The sequence below is a fragment of the Bos indicus genome, chromosome 2 (genome assembly GCF_029378745.1).
Source record: "Bos indicus isolate NIAB-ARS_2022 breed Sahiwal x Tharparkar chromosome 2, NIAB-ARS_B.indTharparkar_mat_pri_1.0, whole genome shotgun sequence".
NCBI classification, from domain to species: Eukaryota; Metazoa; Chordata; class Mammalia; order Artiodactyla; family Bovidae; genus Bos; species Bos indicus.
This window is the reverse complement of record NC_091761.1, coordinates 92,806,346-92,827,431: the sequence shown is the minus strand read 5'-3', so window position 1 is coordinate 92,827,431 and position 21,086 is coordinate 92,806,346. Positions and strand designations below refer to the sequence as shown.

The 21,086-nt window shown below is 39.1% G+C and overlaps 1 protein-coding gene across 2 annotated transcripts in view; it reads right to left on the bottom strand.

Annotated features, from left to right (window-relative positions):
• PARD3B (par-3 family cell polarity regulator beta) overlaps positions 1 to 21,086 on the bottom strand; it is a 1,151,736-nt gene that overhangs the window by 1,075,158 nt on the left and 55,492 nt on the right. The window lies entirely within an intron of this gene.

Sequence of the window (21,086 nt, the reverse complement as noted above, 5' to 3'; positions counted from 1 at the left end):
ATAGTTAAAAAAAAACTAAACCATTTAAACCAGGAAAATATCTGTATAAACAAAATATTGATTATAGTATACTATATGCCCCAGCTTTGAACTATTATTTTCCAGTCCTACAAGTATAAAAACTGAATACTAATCACCCCCAAATTTTTTTAACTAATGAAGCCCAAGATACAGAGAGGGACTAAAGGATGTGAATTAGGAGAAAGGAATAAAAAAGTCAATCATTTTACCAACCAAAAACATCATAGTTTTAAAATCAAGAAATATTCAGTCATGCATGCATATTGCTAAGAAATGACAAGGAAAAATTAAAGTTGAAATTGGTTGGCACTAAGGAGTAGGAAGGTATGGAACACAAAATTGCTGATAAACGTGAAAAACTCTGTACTACATATATAGTGCAAAATGCCCTACTTCAATGAGTTCAGAATAAAATTTAAAGTATCTGAAATATCAAGTAATAGATAGGGAATACACATTTAACTTTATAAACACATTTATCCAAAAATGGACACCTGCAAAGAAATTTGGAGCTTGTAAATTTGCTGACAAAGCAAATCAGCCTAGGAAAAAGCTAAGAAAATTTCTGAAGGAGATCAGCCCTGGGATTCTTTGGAAGGAATGATGCTAAAGCTGAAACTCCAGTAGTTTGGCCACCTCATGTGAAGAGTTGACTCATTGGAAAAGACTCTGATGCTGGGAGAGATTGGGGGCAGGAGGAAAAGGGGACAACAGAGGATGAGATGGCTGGATGGCATCACTGACTCGATGGACGTGAGTCTGAGTGAACTCCAGGAGTTGGTGATGGACAGGGAGGCCTGGCGTGCTGCGATTCGTGGAGTCTCAAAGAGTCGGACACAACTGAGTGACTAAACTGAACTGAATTAGTATATATTCTGCCAGTCTTTTAATTGGGTTATAGCTGATTTACAATGTTGTATTAGTTTTCTGCTGTATAATAAAGTGAATCCGCTATATGTATACCTATAACCCATCCCAATTGAACCTCCCTCCCACCCCTTCCCACCCCTCAAGGTTATCACAGGGCACTGAGATGAGTTCCCTATGCTTATACGGCAAGTCCCACTAGCTATCAAATATTCTATACATGCTATTGTGTATGTCAATCCCATTCTCCCAATTCATCCCATCCGCCCGCCCCGTGTCCACTTGTCCATTCCCTACATCTGCTTCTCTTATCATACAGAATGAAGCAAGTCATAAAAAAGAAAAACAAATATCATACATTAATGCACATATGCGGAGCCTTGAGAAAAGGTACAGATGAATCTATGTGCAGGGCAGGAATAGGGATGCCAGTTTTATTTTAAACTAGACATCGACTCAGTGGACATGAGTTTGGGCAAATTCCGGGAGATAGTGAAGGACAGGGAAGCATGGCGTGCTGCAGTCCATGGGGTGGCAAAGAGTAGGACATGACTTAGTGACTGAACAACAACAGGACATAAATGTAAAGAAAAGATCAAGACAGCCACCTGTCTAATGATTCACCAAGGATCTTAAACTAGGGATCCACATGCTGACCCAACCTGCAAATTTATGCTATTTGGGCTGAAAGACACCACAGTAGAATTCCAAGATAACCTAGATGTTTATCTTCCCCAGTAAAAGCAAAAATCTGGCCACAGACAACCTATGTTCCATCTTGGCAACAAACAACAACTGAGCAAGGGCAGCCCAGCGCCTTCCCCACTGAGCACCACTCACTTCACTCCCAGATAGCACAGATATCTCTATGCTACCTATTTCTCTTTTGGGGCACCCGCTCCTAAAAGACGATAGACGATAGGCCAAGAACATCCTATCTTACAATCAGAAATAATGCATGTATGTCTGTAAAAATGAAGACAATTCCCATTATTTAAATGAAATAGCAGATATTTATTTTTTCAGTTGCTTGTCCAGCCCCAGCAGTGATTTGAACCTAATATTCCTGGTTTAAAAGTTGATAGGCATGAATAATAAAAAAAATAAATAAATTAAAAAAAAAAAAAGGAAATAATCCAAGCAGGCCATTAAAAAAAAAAAAAAAAAAGTTGATAGGCTTGAAGTAAACAAACATTCAAGTCCTTTTTGCTGCATCCCACAAGCTTGCATTTTTCATAATTTTTCATATTATTTATTCATAATATACTCAGATAAAATTAAGATAGGCATATGAGCAAATTTTAAAATAACTGTAGACTTTTTTCTAATTTAACCTGTAACTCATTATGTTAAGAATATTAAAAATGAGACCACTTCAGTATTTTCTTCATTTTACTTTTGATTTTGATACATATTATAATCCTATTCATGCCAAAAATCTGCAAGTTGTCAGTCTCAGAATGAGGGTGAAGGAAGAAGGGGAGAAGCAGGGTAACTTAAAAAACAAAGCCTATTAGTTTTATTACATGCCACAACACCATCTCCAAAAGACCTCTGCCTTGAGTAACATTTTGTTTTTTAACTAAAGTGACAGAATGGAACGTCACATTAGAATTGAAAGCATGATAAAAAGGTAGAAGTCCTAATCTACAGCTCTACAAAGCATTATTCATGACAAGGGTTTCCCACTTTCTCAGACAGGGTTCAAAATGTCAGCTTGAACTATGTAGCAAATTTTAACGGGATGTTTCTACATGAGTACCCTAAAAGGGTAACAAAGATTTCATTTGTGGCACATTCAGAATGACACTAGTTACTTCTTACCAGGCCCTAGGAGTAAAGAAAGTCTCCCCATCCTATTACCTTTCGTCACTGATCCATTTGGGTTCTGGCTGAGCTAACCACTCCCTTGGCAGATATAGGAGCCAGAATACAAATTTTGTTTTGGGTTTATAAAGCGAAGTATGGGGAAGAAAGCCCTCTCTGAAGGCCACTCTGCTCTGGTTTCAGAAATACTCTGCTAGTGGGGTGCCACTATACTCTCTGTTGAAAGATGGCATCAGAGAAGTGCTTTGGGAAAGCAGAAAATCAAGGCATCTGGTTATAGGAAAATTAACTATTTCCAGTATAAATTGTAAAGTACCACGGAGGTCTTAAAATCTTAGGGCAATTTTTCAAACACGTACTGAGTTTTGTATGATCAAAAATATAGCTATGTGAATAATTCAAACTTAATTACTGGGCAGCACTAACACAGACTGGGCCAACCAGCCAGGTATTGTTCTCGGAACCGTCAGATGGGAGAGGATATCTCTCCTCCAGAGAGCACAGCCTGTTGAGAAGTACACCACTATATCAGAATGATTCTATAAAGGCCTGGGAACAAGCAGCCAGAACTCCACTGATAAACTCCATAAATTCTTGGTAATATGTGCAACATTAAACTAAAAAAAAAAATAGACCATACTTAGTCATCCTGTAGCAGTAGATATTAAGAAGAGGTGGCAAGAATACACAGAAGAACTATACAAAAAAGGTCTTAATGACCCAGAAAACTCACCTACAGCCAGATATCCTGGAGTATGAATTCAAGTGGACCTTCACAAGAATCATCACAAATAAAGCTCGTGGAAGTGATGGAATTCCAGCTCAGCTATTTCAAATCCTAAAAGATGCTGCTGCTAAAGTGCTGCACCCAATATACTAGCAAATTTGGAAAACTCAGCAATGGCCACAGGACTGGAAAAGGTCAGTTTTCATTTCAGTCCCAAGGAAGGGCAATGTCAAAGAATGTTCAAACTACCATGCAACTGTGCTCATTTCACATGCTAGCAAGGTATCCTTCAAGCTAGGCTTCAACAACATGTTGAAGATGTTCCAGAGGTAAAAATATGGAACTTTTATTCTTCCTAAATATCATTTTTTAATTGCAAAGCACCTGGCAAAATATTTGTGGGTTACTAAAAAAATGTTAGTACATCATACATTATACCTTGACACTCTCAAAAAATTTATAAAATCAAAGCTTTCTAAATAGAGTCAAAACCTTATTGGGGAAAATACCTTAAACACTTCAAATTTTACTTTAAAAACAGAAGGATAACTTTTCACCAGGATATATCGTAAAAGTAGTGTAACTCCAGAGCAGTATACCAAGGTATTACCAGAACTGTATTTCCATCATAATTGGAACTATTTATAACACCAGGAGACCAAGATTATTGAAATTCATAGTTTTATATCTTTATTTTAAATGAGTTTCAAATTTATTTCACCTACAACATTGTAATCATTCTCCAATTAATCTGAGAAATACAAAGATTGAAATCCTTTCACCTTGCCCAATATTACCACAATCATACAAATATATGTGGGTCATATATGTATGTAGCTAGGGTCGAAGGGAGGATGGGGAGATTATGCCAAAGTCAGGATATCATCTGAATACTTTCCAGGTAATTGACATGCAATGAACTATGGATGTTACCAGCACTCCCCAAGTTACTGAGCCAACCAGTTGATTTATTTGTGCTAATAAAGAGTTTTATGTTTCCAGGACACATTACACTCTAATCCCATCTCCTTCCAGGCATAACCCTGAGAAAGCAGGACACAGCCAATTCAGAACAGCTCCACTTGGCTTGAGCTTCTGGGAGCAAAGGAGCATTGAGAGCAGCTTTCCTCCCAGTGCCCTCCCTCTAGAGATGCACAGCCACCCACACACACCAAAGGGAGAAGAATGGGAAAGGGCAGATTATTTCTTTCCTGGGAAAAAAGCCAGAGTGAAAGTTTTGGAGGATATAAACACATAACAGCTAGTAGAGAGCCATGGAAACCTTCTCCCCGAGCAAATGTGCTTTGCTGTAAACTTTCCCTGCCCCTCACAATATTTAGTGTTGTGTTAAAGCAAATATTTTAAAAATCCACACACATGTGTTGTTTTAAAATTCCTAAAATTAAAAACAAACAAATTCCCCCTCATTGCCTATCTAAAACCAGCAAGACATCCACTCTTTATCACCACAAGATATTTATCAAGTAGCTGACTGCTGGGAAGACAAACTATATTGCAAATTTCTTCTTGTCCCTTCTGCCAGGATTCTAAACTGAGGGTCCCATTACATCCCTGAAATTAAGCACATGGCACACCCAAGTGCATCTTTCTGGACAGCTGCTGCTGCTGCTAAGTCGCTTTAGTCATGTCCGACTCTGTGTGACCCCATGGATGGCAGCCCACCAGGCTCCGCCATCCCTGGGATTCTCCAGGGAAGAACACTGGAGTGGGTTGCCATTTCCTTCTCCAATGCGGGACAGTGAAAAGTGAAAGTGAAGTCGCTCAGTCGTGTCCGACTCTTCGAGACCCCATGGACTGCAGCCTACCAGGCTCCTCCACCCATGGGATTTTCCAGGCAAGAGTACTGGAGTGGGGTACCACTGCCTGGACAGAGGCTTGCCCAAAGTCCTAGTTATAAGAGCGGTTCAAATCTTGGCTTATGTTCATGTCAATCCAAAACTCATTAACTATCCCTCCCGCCATTCTCTAAACATGCGAGTCTGTTTCTATTTTGTAAATAAGTTCATTTGTATCATTTCTATTTCAATTCTGTATATAAGGTATATCATACAAGATCATATGATATTTCTCATGCTATTTCTCTACACACCACTATCCATTTAAAATGCATACCCAACAAGGACCTACTGTATAGCACAGAAAACTCTACTCAATGCTATGTGGCAACCTGGATAGGAGGGGCGAATGGGTACATGTATATGTATGGCTGGGTCCCTTTGCTGTTTACTTGAAACTATCACAGCATTGTTCATTAACTAGGTATACTCTGATATAAAATAAAAAGTAAAAAAAAAAAAATTCCCAGATTACAATCTATATTAATAGATCCTTCCAGTCATTTAGTTTGGCTGCCGTAAAATTTCTAAGGAATAGAACTTTAAACAACCATTCAGAGTTAATTCCCCTCTCAGGAAATCCTTTAATACAGGTCGGGGATAGGAATGTGAGCCTACACCCTCTACTTCAGTTCTCTGAGGACTTAGAACAGCCGATCACCTTCACAGGTGGAGTCGCTCCCACCCCCTTCATTTCCTTGGTTCCCAAATCCTTTGCTTCCACTGTACTATTATACTTTTTATGATCACTGCACTTTCTTAAACTCTATGTACTTTTCCCACACCATTCACAAAATGACATGTATAAACACAAGCACTGCTTTTAGTCCTTATAAGACTGAGTTAAACTGCTGCCAACTTAACATGTTTGGCAGAAGCCCTATCCTGCTGATAGAGTCAGCTAGTCAGTGATGACACTCGGTCCTTTATTTGCCCTTCTTATTCCTCACAAGTTATTCCCTAACTCTATTGGGCTTCCTGCTAGAGTCTACTACTTAGAACTCCTTAAAGCAAAGTTCTATGCTGAGCCTTCGCAAGGCTTACACTTTAAAACAAACTTCCCAACTTCTGTAATAGTTTTCACCTTTCGTACATATGGTAGCCTGCTTCTATAATAAACTTTTTGATTACTGTTTTGTAGGCACCTAATGGTAGTTCTGGGCTCCCCAGGTGGCTCAGTGGTAAAGAATCTGCCTGCCAATGCAGGAGATGTTAGTTGGATCCCTCTTTGAGAAGGACATGGCAACCCACTCCAGTATTCTTGCCTGGGAAATCCCATGGACAGAGGAGCCTGGTGGGCTATAAGAGTCCGTTGGGTTGCAAAACATCAGGTGCCTGAGCACACACCTGTAGTTCTAGAATGCCAGAGCATTATATCTCACATCTTTCTGAGTAGCTTTTTACTTTAAAGCAAGAATCAAAGTGGAGAGTAGGGGGAAGAAATGTCTTTATGGGAAATATATGAAAAAGATGAAAATGTTTGAGGCTTTAATATTTCTAAGAAAAATCCATAAACGCAGCAGCAGGTAACAAACCTGCTACTCCATGATTTTTTGCAGTTGTTTTCCTTAGGTAAGACAGCATCCCAATGAGATCTAAAGGAGTCTCTATAGAGTCATCTGAATTGAATACTATAACTTAATGAGGTGCACACAGGTGAAGCTTTTGTAGCAGTTTGGTCCTATTAACCCAGCAGCATCTTAAGGGAATAGGTAATGAGACCAGGGAGTCATCTGTGGTAGCCACTGTGGTGTGTTCAAAAACTGCTGATTCTTATTCTAAGAACACTGTAGGATCACACTTCACCACCCACTTGGAATTAGGTTTGGCCATTAGCTGGCCAGAGAAGTGTGAGTGTAACATGGGCCTCTGCACAGAAGCTTTAAAAGCCAGTGCATGGATTTCCACCTCATTTTCCCTGACTTTCTGCAATTTCAAACATGTCTTAAGCTGGAACCTCCATCAGCCAGGACCCTGAATGATATAGTGAGCACCTCTTGTTATGATCCACAAGGGGCTCATAGCATGATGGTGAAGTTTTACTTTAAGCCACAGAGGTGTGCAGATTTTTTGTTGTTGCAGCGTAACCTAAACTTTCCTGAACCACAGCTAGTTTTAAAAACCAATATACAAGACACAGTGCTATGCTACCCCTATGGGAAACTCAAGAGATTAGTCAGAGAGAAGGTACAATTGCCCTCAAGAGAAGAGATTACAAGAGAGACCAAACAGAACCATGTTTTGATCTTGAAATAAGGAATGCAATTCCAACTTCCATCTATGGAAAGCCCTCTGAAGCCTGTGGTCAAACCTCTAAAAGGAGATGGGAAGAGATCTCAGCTTTCAGTAAAGGTCAAGGCAGAAAACACGGGGAGTCATGAAGGCAGTAGACAGGTGAGTGAGGCTGCAGCTTGAACTCCAACAGGCACAGGCAATAAGGTTGGAAATCTAAGATGCAACACACCATGCCAGGCCTCAAATCATCAGAATATTAACAGCAACAATAAGAACCACCATTATGTCCCAACACATCTTAGGGCTTTCACAACAGTTTTCATAACAACTCATTGAGGTAGATACTGTAATAATTTTCTTTGAAAGACAAAAAGCATAGTGCAGGGGGAATACATTGCCAAGGTCATAAAGGAAAGAGGTAGCAGAACCAGGGCTTCAATCCATTTACTCTTACTCCAGGATCTGTGACATTAACCCCAGTTACAGAAGAGTACCTCTCAGACTTCAGATCACCTTCTATGCAAGCAACGAGGCCCATCTACACTTTTAGCAAAGAGTCGACAATCAGCTTCACCTTTCAAGAACATCACTTATACTATATATAAAATGAGCCAAAGAAAGGGGACTGATGTGTAGGTAGAGATAGCATTAAAAAAAAAAATCACTGAAAGGAAGCAGGTGAAAGCCTGTATTAAGATAATAACTAGTGATGTGAATCAATCAATCCTTCAGAAACCTGTGTTATGGTCATAGCAATAAGGCTTCTACCTCTCCATGTGGGGCAGCCACTGTTCCTCTTAAAGTGGGAGTGGGTTTAATTCCACTCTGGCTTTCTCACATACCTACTTGACAGATTATGGCAGAAATGATGCTCTGAGGCTTCCGCCCCAGTCTTAAGAGGGCCTGCAGCACCTGCTGGGCTCTCTTGAAGCATCTAGAGCCCAAGGCAAAACACTAGGGGTCCCAGTCACCTTGCAACAGCTTTTAAATGGAAAATTTAATTTTAAAAAACTTAGCTTGTGCACTAGGCCACTTACCACCTCATAAGTTATATTCTCTTACTGAGCTAATATTAAAACTTTTTTTTCACGTGAAAAATTCCAGAATGGAATGTAAAAAATATTAGTACATAAGAGTCTATACAAAAAAGTCAAAATACCTTGCTTAGACTACCTTGCTAAGAGGCTTTCTTTAAAAACTCCAAAGGTTTATGGGGAGGGCCCAGCTGAGCCCAGCGGCCTTCCAGAGACCCAAACCTAGGTGTGGGGCATTGAATTAAGCCACCACGGACCTTCCATACCAGCCAACAGCTGAGCATCACCAAGTGTCCCTCAACTGACACCCTGTGGAACGGAGGCAGCCCCCAGCCCAACCAGGCCATATTCTTAACCCTCAGCCCATGAGATATAATGAAGTAATTATGTCACAATGATACGTTTCTGAATGCTTAGACTGGAATAGACAACCGTAACACATTACTTACGAAAGGAACCCTGAAGTTCAGGCAACTTTATCAAAATCAATGGAAGCTCTCAATGCCTCACTTCACTCCAAACAAGTTAGAATGTGTGCACATGAGCCTGAGGACCGCCATAGGCAGCAAGTTCCACCACTCCTAGCGCGTCTTACACTGAAATCTGAGAAGACTAGAATCAAGACCATCTACACAATAAAAATGGAACCAAAAGGCCAGGTTCACCACAGCACGAGTGGTATGAAAACTTACATGGTTATCCATCTCCCGCCCCTGCTGGCTCCACAGTCCCTCTATTCTGATGGGAATCAGCACCTAGGAGGCTTTACTATCTCCCAATTCTAAACCCCGCCCCAAACCAATCAAGGGAGGAGCCTCCAGGTGATTCTAATAGGCAGCTAGGATTCCAAGAGGGCAGTTCATAGTTAACCATTAGTATTTCACTGCTTTATGAGCAAAAAAAGGGGGAGCGGGATTTTTTTAAAAAAAAAAAAAAAGCTTTCCTCGAGGAAGAATCACTTCTTCTCAAAAAAGAAAAGAAAGATTTGGCTTGATTTCCTAAAACCGCAGAGTGATCTCCAGGTACCACTTGTGTAAAACAGATCAGAAAGAATTAGAATTTCCCCCCTTCCAAAATATCTAAAATTACGTGCATATGTATATCATTGTGGTCAAATATTTTAAATATATAAAGTACATCTTAAAGTACATCTTAAAACATGGAGCAGTTTTAAGCATGTGACTTATTGTGACTTTCAGAAGCAAGTTTATATTTCTGCTTTTAAAATATCTTCTGGAAAGACTGGATTGCAAACAACTCTTAAAGGGAAATTTTAATTAAAAAAAAAAAACTTAGCTTCTTCACTAGACCACTCCACCTGATAAGCTGCATTCTCTTACTGAACTAATATTAAAACATTTTTCCTCATACAAAGAATTTCAGAATGGAATCTAAAGAATATTAGGAGTGTATACAAAAAAGTCAAAATAACCTCCACCCCTTTGGTAACAAAGCATGGTCCCTTGTCTAACTCTCAGTGGTGAGAAAAAGCACTCGGGATGTCGAAAACACAAGACTTTGGGCCATTTCCTATAAAAGAAATATTCTCTCTGAACACTGTTAATATTCAAAGATTAGAAAATGAGGTCATTAATGATAAATGTAATTCTCTCACACTCATCAAATTCTATTCAAGTATGAATGGAAATGACCCAGTACTTTTGAATAAATATTTATTACTCACCCAGCAGACAGTACCACCTACCAGTCAGGTAGTAGTAGGTCAGGTGAAAAGAAACCACCCAAAGTTCCACCAAAGAGGAAGCTGGATGAACCAGCAGGAATCACTTAAGTGTGAGCCCAGGTGGACATAGCCTAGAAAGGGGTGAGGCTGTCTCCTACAGTGAAAACTAAGCCCCAACATGAACAAAGATCTTTCACACCAATGGGAAGCCTTACTCAAACTTGGAAGTGTTTTTCCAAACTCCTGTCGGGTTTGTACTGCATGCTTCACATTCTTTCTGTGCAGAGTTCCTTCTGGAATTAACTAAATGCACTTGTGGCAGGAGTGAATCAAGTGTAGCCTATAAAGCAAAGTTTTTATCAGGAAGGAGTTAACAGGCATTAAGGCTCTACATTTCTGTAACACATGATTAACAGAGCAGTGAAAAATGTCTTGATGTACAGAAAAATAATACTGAAGTTGGAGGGTAAATTTTCCATGTTTTCATTATCTGTCCCTGATGGTCTTCAGGGATAAAGCAGTTCACACAGACTTTGTGGATTACCTTACTTCTCAGCACTTAATTTGCCCCAGCAGAGAAATTAACAAACAATAACCACTGAGACACTTTTTATGAGGATTCCTAAAGTAATGCTGGTGAATTAATCAAGACCTACAAATTATTTCAGCAAGAGCTAAAGCACCTTTTTTTTTTTTAAATACAAAACGTGCTATTAGAAAGTCAGATCCAGAAAAATTAAGAAAATTCTCAAAGAAGTTGAGAGACGGCAAATTTAATAAAATAGGAGTTATAAAGGCACAGAAGAAAATTAACTTGGATGCCTCGGGTTATATGATATGAATCAGGATTTTCAACTTTCCTGACTTGAAAGACTGTTCCATCGATACTTCCTCATTCCAATGCTGAGCAAGAAGACTCTCTTATTGACCACTTTGAAAGATAAATAAGTGAGCACGCAGCTATATAATTTAGAGAAGTAAATCTGCTCTCCTTAGAGTTTCAAAGGATGCTATTAACCTAGTGTCAGCCATACCTATGCACAAACTTTTTTTCTAAAACTAGAGTGATTTATAATTATCCTGGCTCCACATCTTGATTCAAAATGTTTATTGAGCATCTGCTAAGAGGAAACACCTGTGTTGGTCAATACAGCAGTATAAAGTGGTAAAGATAGCTCCTTGCATCCTCAGTAGAGCTGGGGAAACAGAGCACCTTCTATAAAATCCAAATGACCCAATGAGTGGTTGAGAGACACTTAATATCAACTTCTAACTTTTATGTAATATGTCATCTTCTAACCAGACTAAGAAGTTTTAGAGTTTCGTGTGGTTTTTTATCAATCTCACCCACCCACACCAATGATCATCACAGAGCTGCTTGCACAAAAAATCCAAACTGACTTGTTTTGATTTGATTTGGTCTCCTTTTCTCTAGAAAAGAGAACGTTGTTGATGAGAGTTGGCCATACAATCTGTGACAATAAAAACAAACAGGCTACAATGCAGATTAAAACCCAACCCTCTGACCTAAATGGACATTTTAGTAATCAGAGATTGGACATGGCATGAACAGAACTGATTATAACATTCTAAATTCCCGTGAACTTAATACCACTCAGGGTCTCACTGGCTGTTTCTTTGTGCTACTATTTAAGAAAATTATCAGGCAAGAGTTGTAGCAAAAGAGAATTATGGACTGAAAACTAAGTTGCATGAAAGGAGAACATTTAGCTTGGAGAAGACATACTTAAGAGTGACAGGAAAAGCATCACAGAGAAAGCAGACAATGAAGCACCTGATATTTATATTACTTAGCAGATGTACAAAGTGTTTCACAAGCAATATCTCATTTATCTTCCCCATGTGATGAAGTTTGTGACCTGGTTAAACACAATAGAATACGGGGGCTGAAGGCAAGTGCAGGGTTGAAATACAAACCCAGATTTTGTATCTTTCTCCAAAAGGGTGCTAATCAGAAATAACTCCTCGATCAGAAATAACTCCCCTCAACTAGGGGGAACAACGTTAATATCTCTGGTTGCCTCTTCCAGGTCTAAAATTGTTGTGATTATAAAGGAATGGATGGGTTTCCCAGGTGGCTCAGAGGTTAAGAATCCACCTGCCAATGCAGGAGTCAAGGATACATGGGAAGTTTCCCTGGAGGAGGAAATGACAACCCACTCCAGTATTCTTGCCTGAAAAATCCCATGGACAAAGGAGCCTGGTATGCTACAGTCCACGGGGTCGCAAAGAGCTGGACAGAACTGAGCACACGCACACACAATAAAAGAAAACATAGCAACCAATTACATACCACCTTCAGTGGGGCCAGAAAAACACAAAGGTTACATCAACTTTAATGTAATTAGCTAAACAAAGAAGAAATTTCCATAAATTTCTACAATTCTGTAAGAAGATAAATGGCATCTGTTTGAATAATATAGAAGGTGAAGTCTTGCCTTCAGGATTACTTTCAGAATTTGTCTTTTAATTCTACAGTGACCGCTGGAATAGAAAAATTTTCATCTCGATTTTAACAAGCGCATTCATACTATTTTCACCAAGTTTCTTAGACCTAAATTAAGCAGTTCATGAACTGCTTAAGTTTTACATTATGATTTTTTTTTTCTTGAAACAGGAGATCTGCATATTTAAGCACTAGTTTCTGCTTCATGAGGAAATTCATTTGGGGGAGGCTATTTTCTAAAAAAAAATAAATTTACATATAAGAATTCCAAATTCATATCACATCTCACAATCATTCTCCAATTAATCAAATTTGATGAGGAATTCTAATAAGGTTTCACAATTAAGTTTTTATGTATTAAAAAACAATATAGCAATCACCATTTAATGTGTAAGACCTAACCACTGCACAGATGATGTTCTAAATTTGAACTTGAAAGGAAAACCCATCAGTGTGCCTGCTTGATTTCTTTAATCTATTCATGTAGGTTAATTACCTGACACTCATTAAGATGACTCTGGGCTTCTTTAAATTTCTGACCATATTAACCTCTCCAACTAATCCTTATTAGAAAAATATTAAAGAGTGTTCATTTCTATTACAAATTGAATTTGAAATGATGAAACAATTATCAAATAAATGGAGTAGAAAACGAGGTTATATGCATGAGAAGATTCAATGCATCAAATATTTTACTTCCATTATTATAAAATAAAGGTCTTAAGGTCTATATTCAAGAAGTGTGCTTAAAGATCAATCCCTGAAAGAAATCTCTCCACTCCATTCTTATCCAGTGGGGTGACAAACAAAAACCTCAAGTTCATCATTAACAGATTCATTCAGGAAAAAAAATCTTATTTTAAACTAAACAATTGGACAAAAAGAGTCAACCACCTAGCTCAGTAAGTCTACATAAAGTCACTTAATATTGTGAGTCACACATTCCATATTACTCATTTTGCAAATAAAATGGTAGAGAGAGGCCAATAAAGTACTGGTCAAGATCACAAAAGCATGAAATATGAATGTTACTTTTAAAACTGAAAGCATATCTCTTCAGTTCTAGGATGAAAAATGAATTCAAAGACATTTCTTCCCTAGACAAATTTCATTAAAAATTGTCCTTTTCCCTTCAACAACTGGTATTTCATCTCTGTAGACTCCTTTTTAAAAAATACTATGAAGAGAGTATAACTGGTGGCATTTTATAAATGATCACTTAAATTATACTAGAGGTTAGATGAGGGGGGAAAAAAGCACAAAGTCTGGATTCAGGCAATGAATGAAGAAATGGGAGATTTAAGAAAGGAGGTTAAGAGAAAAAGGGGAAAGGATGTAATGAAGTGAAGTGCAAGTCGCTCAGTCGAGTCTGACTCTTTGCAACCCCCATGAACTATAGTCCATGGAATTCTCCAGGCCAGAATACTGGAGTGGGTAGCCTTTCCTTTCTCCAGGGGATCATCCCAACCCAGGGACTGAACCCAGGTCTCCTGCACTGCAGGCAGATTCTTTACCAGCTGAGCCACGAGGGAAGCCCTCAAGTGGATACGTTCACTAGGATGTATGTTCACTGACTGACAGTAATAATTTATGTAACTGATGGTCACAGATAGTCAACATGCCTGCTAGCTCAGGAAACACCATGACAACATGAAATAAAAAAAAATGTCTGGTATCTGGGTATCGGATCCTTTTCTTATATAGGCAACAAATTTAAGGGGCCAATGGTGAAACAATGTAAGAAATCCATGATTCTATGTTTCTGGGACAGAAGTTCTTTCTACTGAGTTGTAAATCCACAAATCTTTAAAACTTGAAGGACTCACTCACTCCATTGAATTCATTAAATATATGGAAATAGTGCACCTGGAAGTTCACAATTCACATACTGTTGAAGCCTGACTTGGAGAATTGTGAGCATTATTTTGCTAGCGTGTGAGATGAATGCAATTGTGCAGTAGTTTGAACATTCCTTGGCATTGCCTTTCTTGGGATTGGAATGAAAACTGACCTTTTCCAGTCCTGTGGCCACTGATGAGTTTTCCAAGTTTCCTGGTATACTGAATGCAGCACTTCCACAGCATCATCTTTTAGGATTTGAAAAAGCTCAACTGGAATTCCATCCCCTCCACTAGCTTTGTTCGTAGTGATGCTTCCTAAGGCCCACTTGATTCCACATTCCAGGATGTCTGGCTCGAGGTGAGTGATCACACCATCATGGTTATATGGGTCATGTAGATTTTTTTTTGTATAGTTCTGTATATTCTTGCCACCTCTTCTTAATATCTTCTGCTCCATGCCATTTCTGTCCTTTATTGTACCCATCTTTGCATGAAATGTTCCCTTGCTTTCACTAATTTGCTTGAAGAGATCTGTCGTCTATCCAATTATATTGTTTTCCTCTATTTCTTTGCATTGATCACTGAGGAAGGCTTTCTTATCTCTCCTTGCTATTCTTGGGAACTCTGCATTCAGATGGGTATATCTTTCCTTTTCTCCTTTGCCTTTCACTTCTCTTCTTTTCTCAGCTATTTGTAATGCCTCCTCAGACAACCATTTGCCTTTTTACACTTTTTCTTAGGGATGGTCTTGATCACTGCCTCTTGTACAATGTCACAAACCTCCGTCCATAGTACTTCAGGCACTCTATCAGATTAAATCCCTTGAATCTATTTCTTGCTTCCACTGTATAATCATGAGGGATTTGATTTAGGTCATACCTGAATGGTCTAGTGGTTTTCCCTACTTTCTTCAATTTCAGTCTGAATTTGGCAATAAGGACTTCATAATCTGAGCCACAGTCAGCTCATGGTCTTGTTTTTGCTGACTGTATAGAGCTTCTCCATCTTTGGCTGCAAAGAATATAATCAGTCTGATTTCAGTATTGACCATCTGGTGACGTCCATGTGTAGAGTTTTCTCTTGTGTTATTGGAAGAGGGTCTTTGCTATGACCAGTGCATTCTCTTGGCAAAACTCTGTTAGCCTTTGCCCTGCTTCATTTTGTACTCCAAGGCCAAACTGGGATACTTATAACAAATGACAAGATAGTAAAACTCTTAATATAAAAAACCTTTTCACCAAAAAAAAAAAAAAACCTATCCTTTGTCCATATTTTTTTCTTTCAAACTATAAATAGCCACAACCACAGGGAAACAAAACGGCAATCCATCCATATGACAGAGACTAACTTCATTAGTACAGTTTCTTTTTTTAATGCTTTACCCTCTGTATTAACAAAAATGAAAAAAGCAGTCTCAAGCACAGCTGTGAACAGCACTGGTGTGATCTCTTACCAAATTCTGTAGGAACACTGAACCAAAGTTTTAAAAACATATACATCAATTGACCCAGTAGTCGCAATTTAAGAAATTAAGTTTAGGGAACAATGAAGAATACTAAAAAAATTTGAGGGACAGATGGTCATAACAGAGCTATTCATCATTGTGAAAATATCCAACATCATGCACTGCATAAATAATTCGTGACATGTTCATACAGTGTACTATTGAATATGCACACACATACACACATATATAATACATACACATAGTTCTTTAATTTAGCTCTTATATAAAGTCTATGTGCCAGGTACTGCTCTAAGAACTTTAAAAATATTAATTCATTTAATCCTCATAACAACTCTGTTATTTGGATCCTATAACTATCATCATATTAGAGATGAGGAACTTGAGGCAGAAGGCTAAATAACTTATCCAAAATTATACAGCCAGTAAGTGGAAGAACTGAAATTTTAACCCTGGCAATCAACCTCTATAGTCTGAGCTCTAAAGGATATTTATAACAACATGTAAATAAGTTATAGTTATCTCTGATGATGGAGAGAATCATAATCTTTTAAGTAAGATTATGTTTTACCTATCTAAATTTTTTAATTTTCTAACTTAAGCTTGTATTATTCTTATAAGAAAACATTTGATTTAACAGACAAATACAAGAATATCCCAGGAAATAACTAGGGGAAGAAAATGTAAAGTGCAAATCAGAAAGACAGAGAGGACAGTTTGGGTTTCAACATGGGAACTAAAGGAATGAATATAAGAAAAAAGGAGAAGGCCAAGATCAGAGCTTTCTTTTAAATTAGGTGCTCTAAACTGATACATGTCAGATACTCTAGAAAGCTATTCATTTGGAGCTAAATGTCCACAGTCTCATACACACAAAGTAATTCTGTGGAATATTAATAGACATGGTATGATAGGAAGGTAACACAATTATATGGTTCTATACACTGAATTAAACAAAAGGAAAATTATTACATTGTCAAAAGACAAACCCTCAGTGGCGCTACCAGAGGCTAATGTTTCCCAACTTATTCGTCCATGAAACACTCTTCCAAAGATTTCCTCCTAATTGTTGCTCAGTCTCTCAGTCGTATTCAGCTCTTTGCAACACCATGGACTTCAGTACACCATGCTCCATTACCAACTCCTGGAGCTTGCTCAACTCATGTCTATTGAGTTGGTGATGCCATCCAACCATCTCATCCTCTGTTGCCCCCTTCTCTTCATGCCTTCAATCTTTCCCAGTATCAGGGTCTTTTCCAATGAGTCAGCTCTTCACAACAGGTGGCCAAAGCATTGGAGCTTCAGCATCAGTCCTTCCAATGAATATTCAGGATTGATTTCCTTTAGAATTCACTGGTTTGATCTCCTTGCTGCCGGAGTCCAGCCCCAGCTGATCCAGGGTATTTGAAGGAGAGATGGCGTAGGTGACCTATTTATTTAAATATTTATCAAAGATATAAAGAGTAATAGAATGAGGATAGCTCAGTAGAAAAATACAGTGGAGAAAAAAGGCTGAGTAGCTTGGTTTACACGGGAGACCAATAAAACTTCAAGACAAGAAGTTTGCACCACTTACGTAGGCCGCAGGCGTCCTTCCGTTCTCCCGAAGGAGAAGAGACACTGAGGCCTCCCCGGTCGGATCTTAGACGCCCAGGCATAATTAGTAAGCATGGCGGGTTCCGCGCTCCAGATGGAGACTCAGCCAGAATTTGAGAGAGAGAGCGACATGGGGAGACCAAGTTTCGGTGAACAAGGCCTGCACTTTATTTTCCAAAGTAGTTTTTATACCTTAAGTTATGCATAGAGGATAATGGGGGAAGGGGTAGAGTCATGCAGTAAGCCAGGCTTTCTTCCTGCAAACTTATCATATGCAAAAGTTTAGGTGATTTGCATCATCTTCTGGCCCAGAGGCCTGTTAACATTTTAAGACCCTTTCTTCAGAAAACTTATTTTTCTCTAAAGGTGATTAGTCAAGCGCCACCCTCCAAAAGCATTAGATAAAGTTGCATTCCTACAGAGCAAAGGTGTGGTGGGCTATAACAAGAAAAAGAATTAACTCAAGGGTCCAACGTTACAAACATTAAAGCTACTACTTACGCCAATTATATTAATCAATACACGGCCAGGGACACAGCAGGTAAGGGATATGGAGACTTAGCAGCAAACATTGGCCCAACAAGTGAAAAACCTTTCACCAATACAATTTCTAATCAATCTTTTAACTGCTCAAAGGACTCTGTATTTAGACAGTTTAGAACATCTCCTGCCTCTCACAGTTGGGAGGCTCTGAACAATCACATGTGGCCGGAAAAACCTACTCAGGCAGGCTAGAGGATTTCCAAAGGAGTTTGTAGGTTGAAACACTGTCACACCCAGGAATTATTAACTGGAGCTGTAAGCTAACTCTTTTTTCAGAGAGAGGTAGTGGGGGACAGCCCCTCCCCTCCATGCCCCCCACCCCGGTAAAGTCAGAGGTGTAGGTGAGAGCACAAAGCAGAAAGTAGGCAGACTCTGGTTTTGGGGGCAGATGCTCGAGAATTTCCAGGGGGACTCCTGAGGCTCGATCCCGTCTTTGTGTATGCCGAGCCTCCTTCCTCATGACCTTTGCCACGGACAGAGTTCCTCATGCTGGCTCCTGGCAGTGATAGACTTCCAGTTGAGCTATTCCAGATCCTGAAAGATGATGCTGTGGAAAGTGCTGCACTCAATATGCAATATGCAATATGCACTCAATATGCAATATGCCAGCTCCCGGCACTTGCAGTCCAAGGGACTCTCAAGAGTATTCTCCAACACCACAGTGCAAAAGCATCAATTCTTCAGTGCTCAGCTTTTTTATGGTTCAACTTTCACATCCACACATGACTACTGCAAAAACCATAGCTTTGACGAGACAGACCTTTGTCAACAAACTAATGTCTCTGCTTTTTAACACACTGTCTAGGTTCATTATAAATTTTCTTGCAAGGAGCAAGCATTTTTTAATTTCATGGCTGCCATCATCATCTGCAGTGATTCTGGAGCCCAGGAAAATAAAGTCTATCACTGTTTCCATTGTTTCCCCATTTATTTGCCATGAAGTGATGGGACCAAATGCCATGATCTTAGTTTACTGAATGTTGAATTTTATGCCGGCTTTTTAACTCTCCTCTTTCACCTTCATCAAGAGGCTCCTTGGTTCCTCTTTGCTTTCAGCCATTAGTGTCATCTGCATATCTAAGGTTATTGATATTTCTCCCGGCAATCTTTATTCCAGCTGTGCTTCATCCAGCCGGGCATTTCACATGGACTCTGCATATAAGTTAAATAAGCAGGGTGAAATATAGAGCCTTGGTGTACTCCTTTTCCAATTAGAAACCAGTCCATTGTTCCACGTCCAGTTCTAATTGTTGCTTCTTGACCTGCATATAGATTTCTCAGGAGGCAGATAAGGTGGTCTGGTATTCCCATCTCTTGAAGAATTTTCCACAGCTTGTTGTGATCCACACAGTCAAAGGCTTAGTGTAGTCAATGAAGCAGAGTAGATGTTGTTCTGTAATTCTCTTCCTTTTTGGATGAACCAACGGATGTTGGCAATTTGATCTCTGGTTCCTCTGCCTTTTCTAAATCCAGCTTGAACATCTGGAAGTGCTCGGTCCACATACTGTGGAAGTGTAGCTTGGAGAACTTTGAGCATTGCTTTGTTAGCATGTGAAATGAGTTCAATTGTCTGGTAGTTTGAACATTCTTTGGCATTGCCCTTCTTTGGGACTGAAATGAAAACTGACCTTTTCCAGTCCTGTGGCCACTGCTGAGTTTTCTAAATTTGCTGGCATATTGAGTGAAGTATTTTCACAGCATCATCTTTTAAGATTTGAAATAGCTCCGCTGGAATTCCATCAGCTCCACTAGCTTTGTTCGTAGTGATGCTTCCTAAGACCCACTTGACTTTGCACTCCAAGATATGTGGCTCTAGGTGAGTGATCACAACATTGTGGTTATATGGGTCATGAAGATCTTTTTTGTATAGTTCTTCTGTGTATTCTTGCCACTTCGTCTTAGTATCTTCTGCTTCTGTTAGATCCATACCATTTCTGTCCTTTATTGTGCCATCTTTGCATGAAATGTTCCCTTGGTATCTCTCATTTTCTTGCAGAGATCTCTAGTCTTTCCCATTCTATTGTTTTCCTGTACTTCTTTGCATTGCTCATTAAGGAAGGCTTTCTTATCTCTCCTTGCTATTCTTTGGAACTCTGCATACAGATGGGTATATCTTTCCTTTTCTCCTTTGCTTTTCACATCTCTTCTTCTCTCAGCTATTTGTAATGCCTTCTCAGACAACCATTTGCCTTTTTGCATTTCTTTTTCTTAGGGATGTTTTTGATCACCGCCTCCTGTACAGTATTGTAAACCTCCGTTCATAGTTCTTCAGGAATTCTATCAGATCTAATTCCTTGAATCTATTTGTCACTTCCACTGTATAATTGTACAGGATTTGATTTAGATCATAGCTGAATGGCCTAAGGGTTTCCCCTATTTTCTTCAATTTAAATCTGAATTTTGCATTAAGGAGTTCATGATCTGAGCCACAGTCAGCTCCCAGTCTTGTTTTTGCTGACTGTATAGAGCTTCTCCATCTTCACCTGCAAAGAATATAATCAATCTGATTTCTGATACTCAAGCTCTATAAAGCACAATCTGGGGGAGAAATGATTTAGAATGTTCCCCTCATCCTCATTCATCCAAACAAGTACCAAATGTCTTGGGACAGACAGCCAGGGTTGTGAACAACAGAGAAGACAGGTTCTGGTCCCCCCTCATTACCCACTGGCCCAACTAAGCCTGTTTACTCAAGAGCAGAAAATGGTCAATATCACCTGCTCCCCAGTGTCTCTAACGGAGATGTTTAAGAACTGAAATGAGTTTGCAAAGCACATTCGCACATGTTAGCAGTATAATCCTAAGCAAACAACTGCCTTCTCTCCACATTCTAGGACTAAATTGACATTATTACTTGTTCTGGTTGCTCACAGTTCCCATTACTTTGCCTGGAGAGATGAGTTCAAAAAAAAAAAAAAGTGTT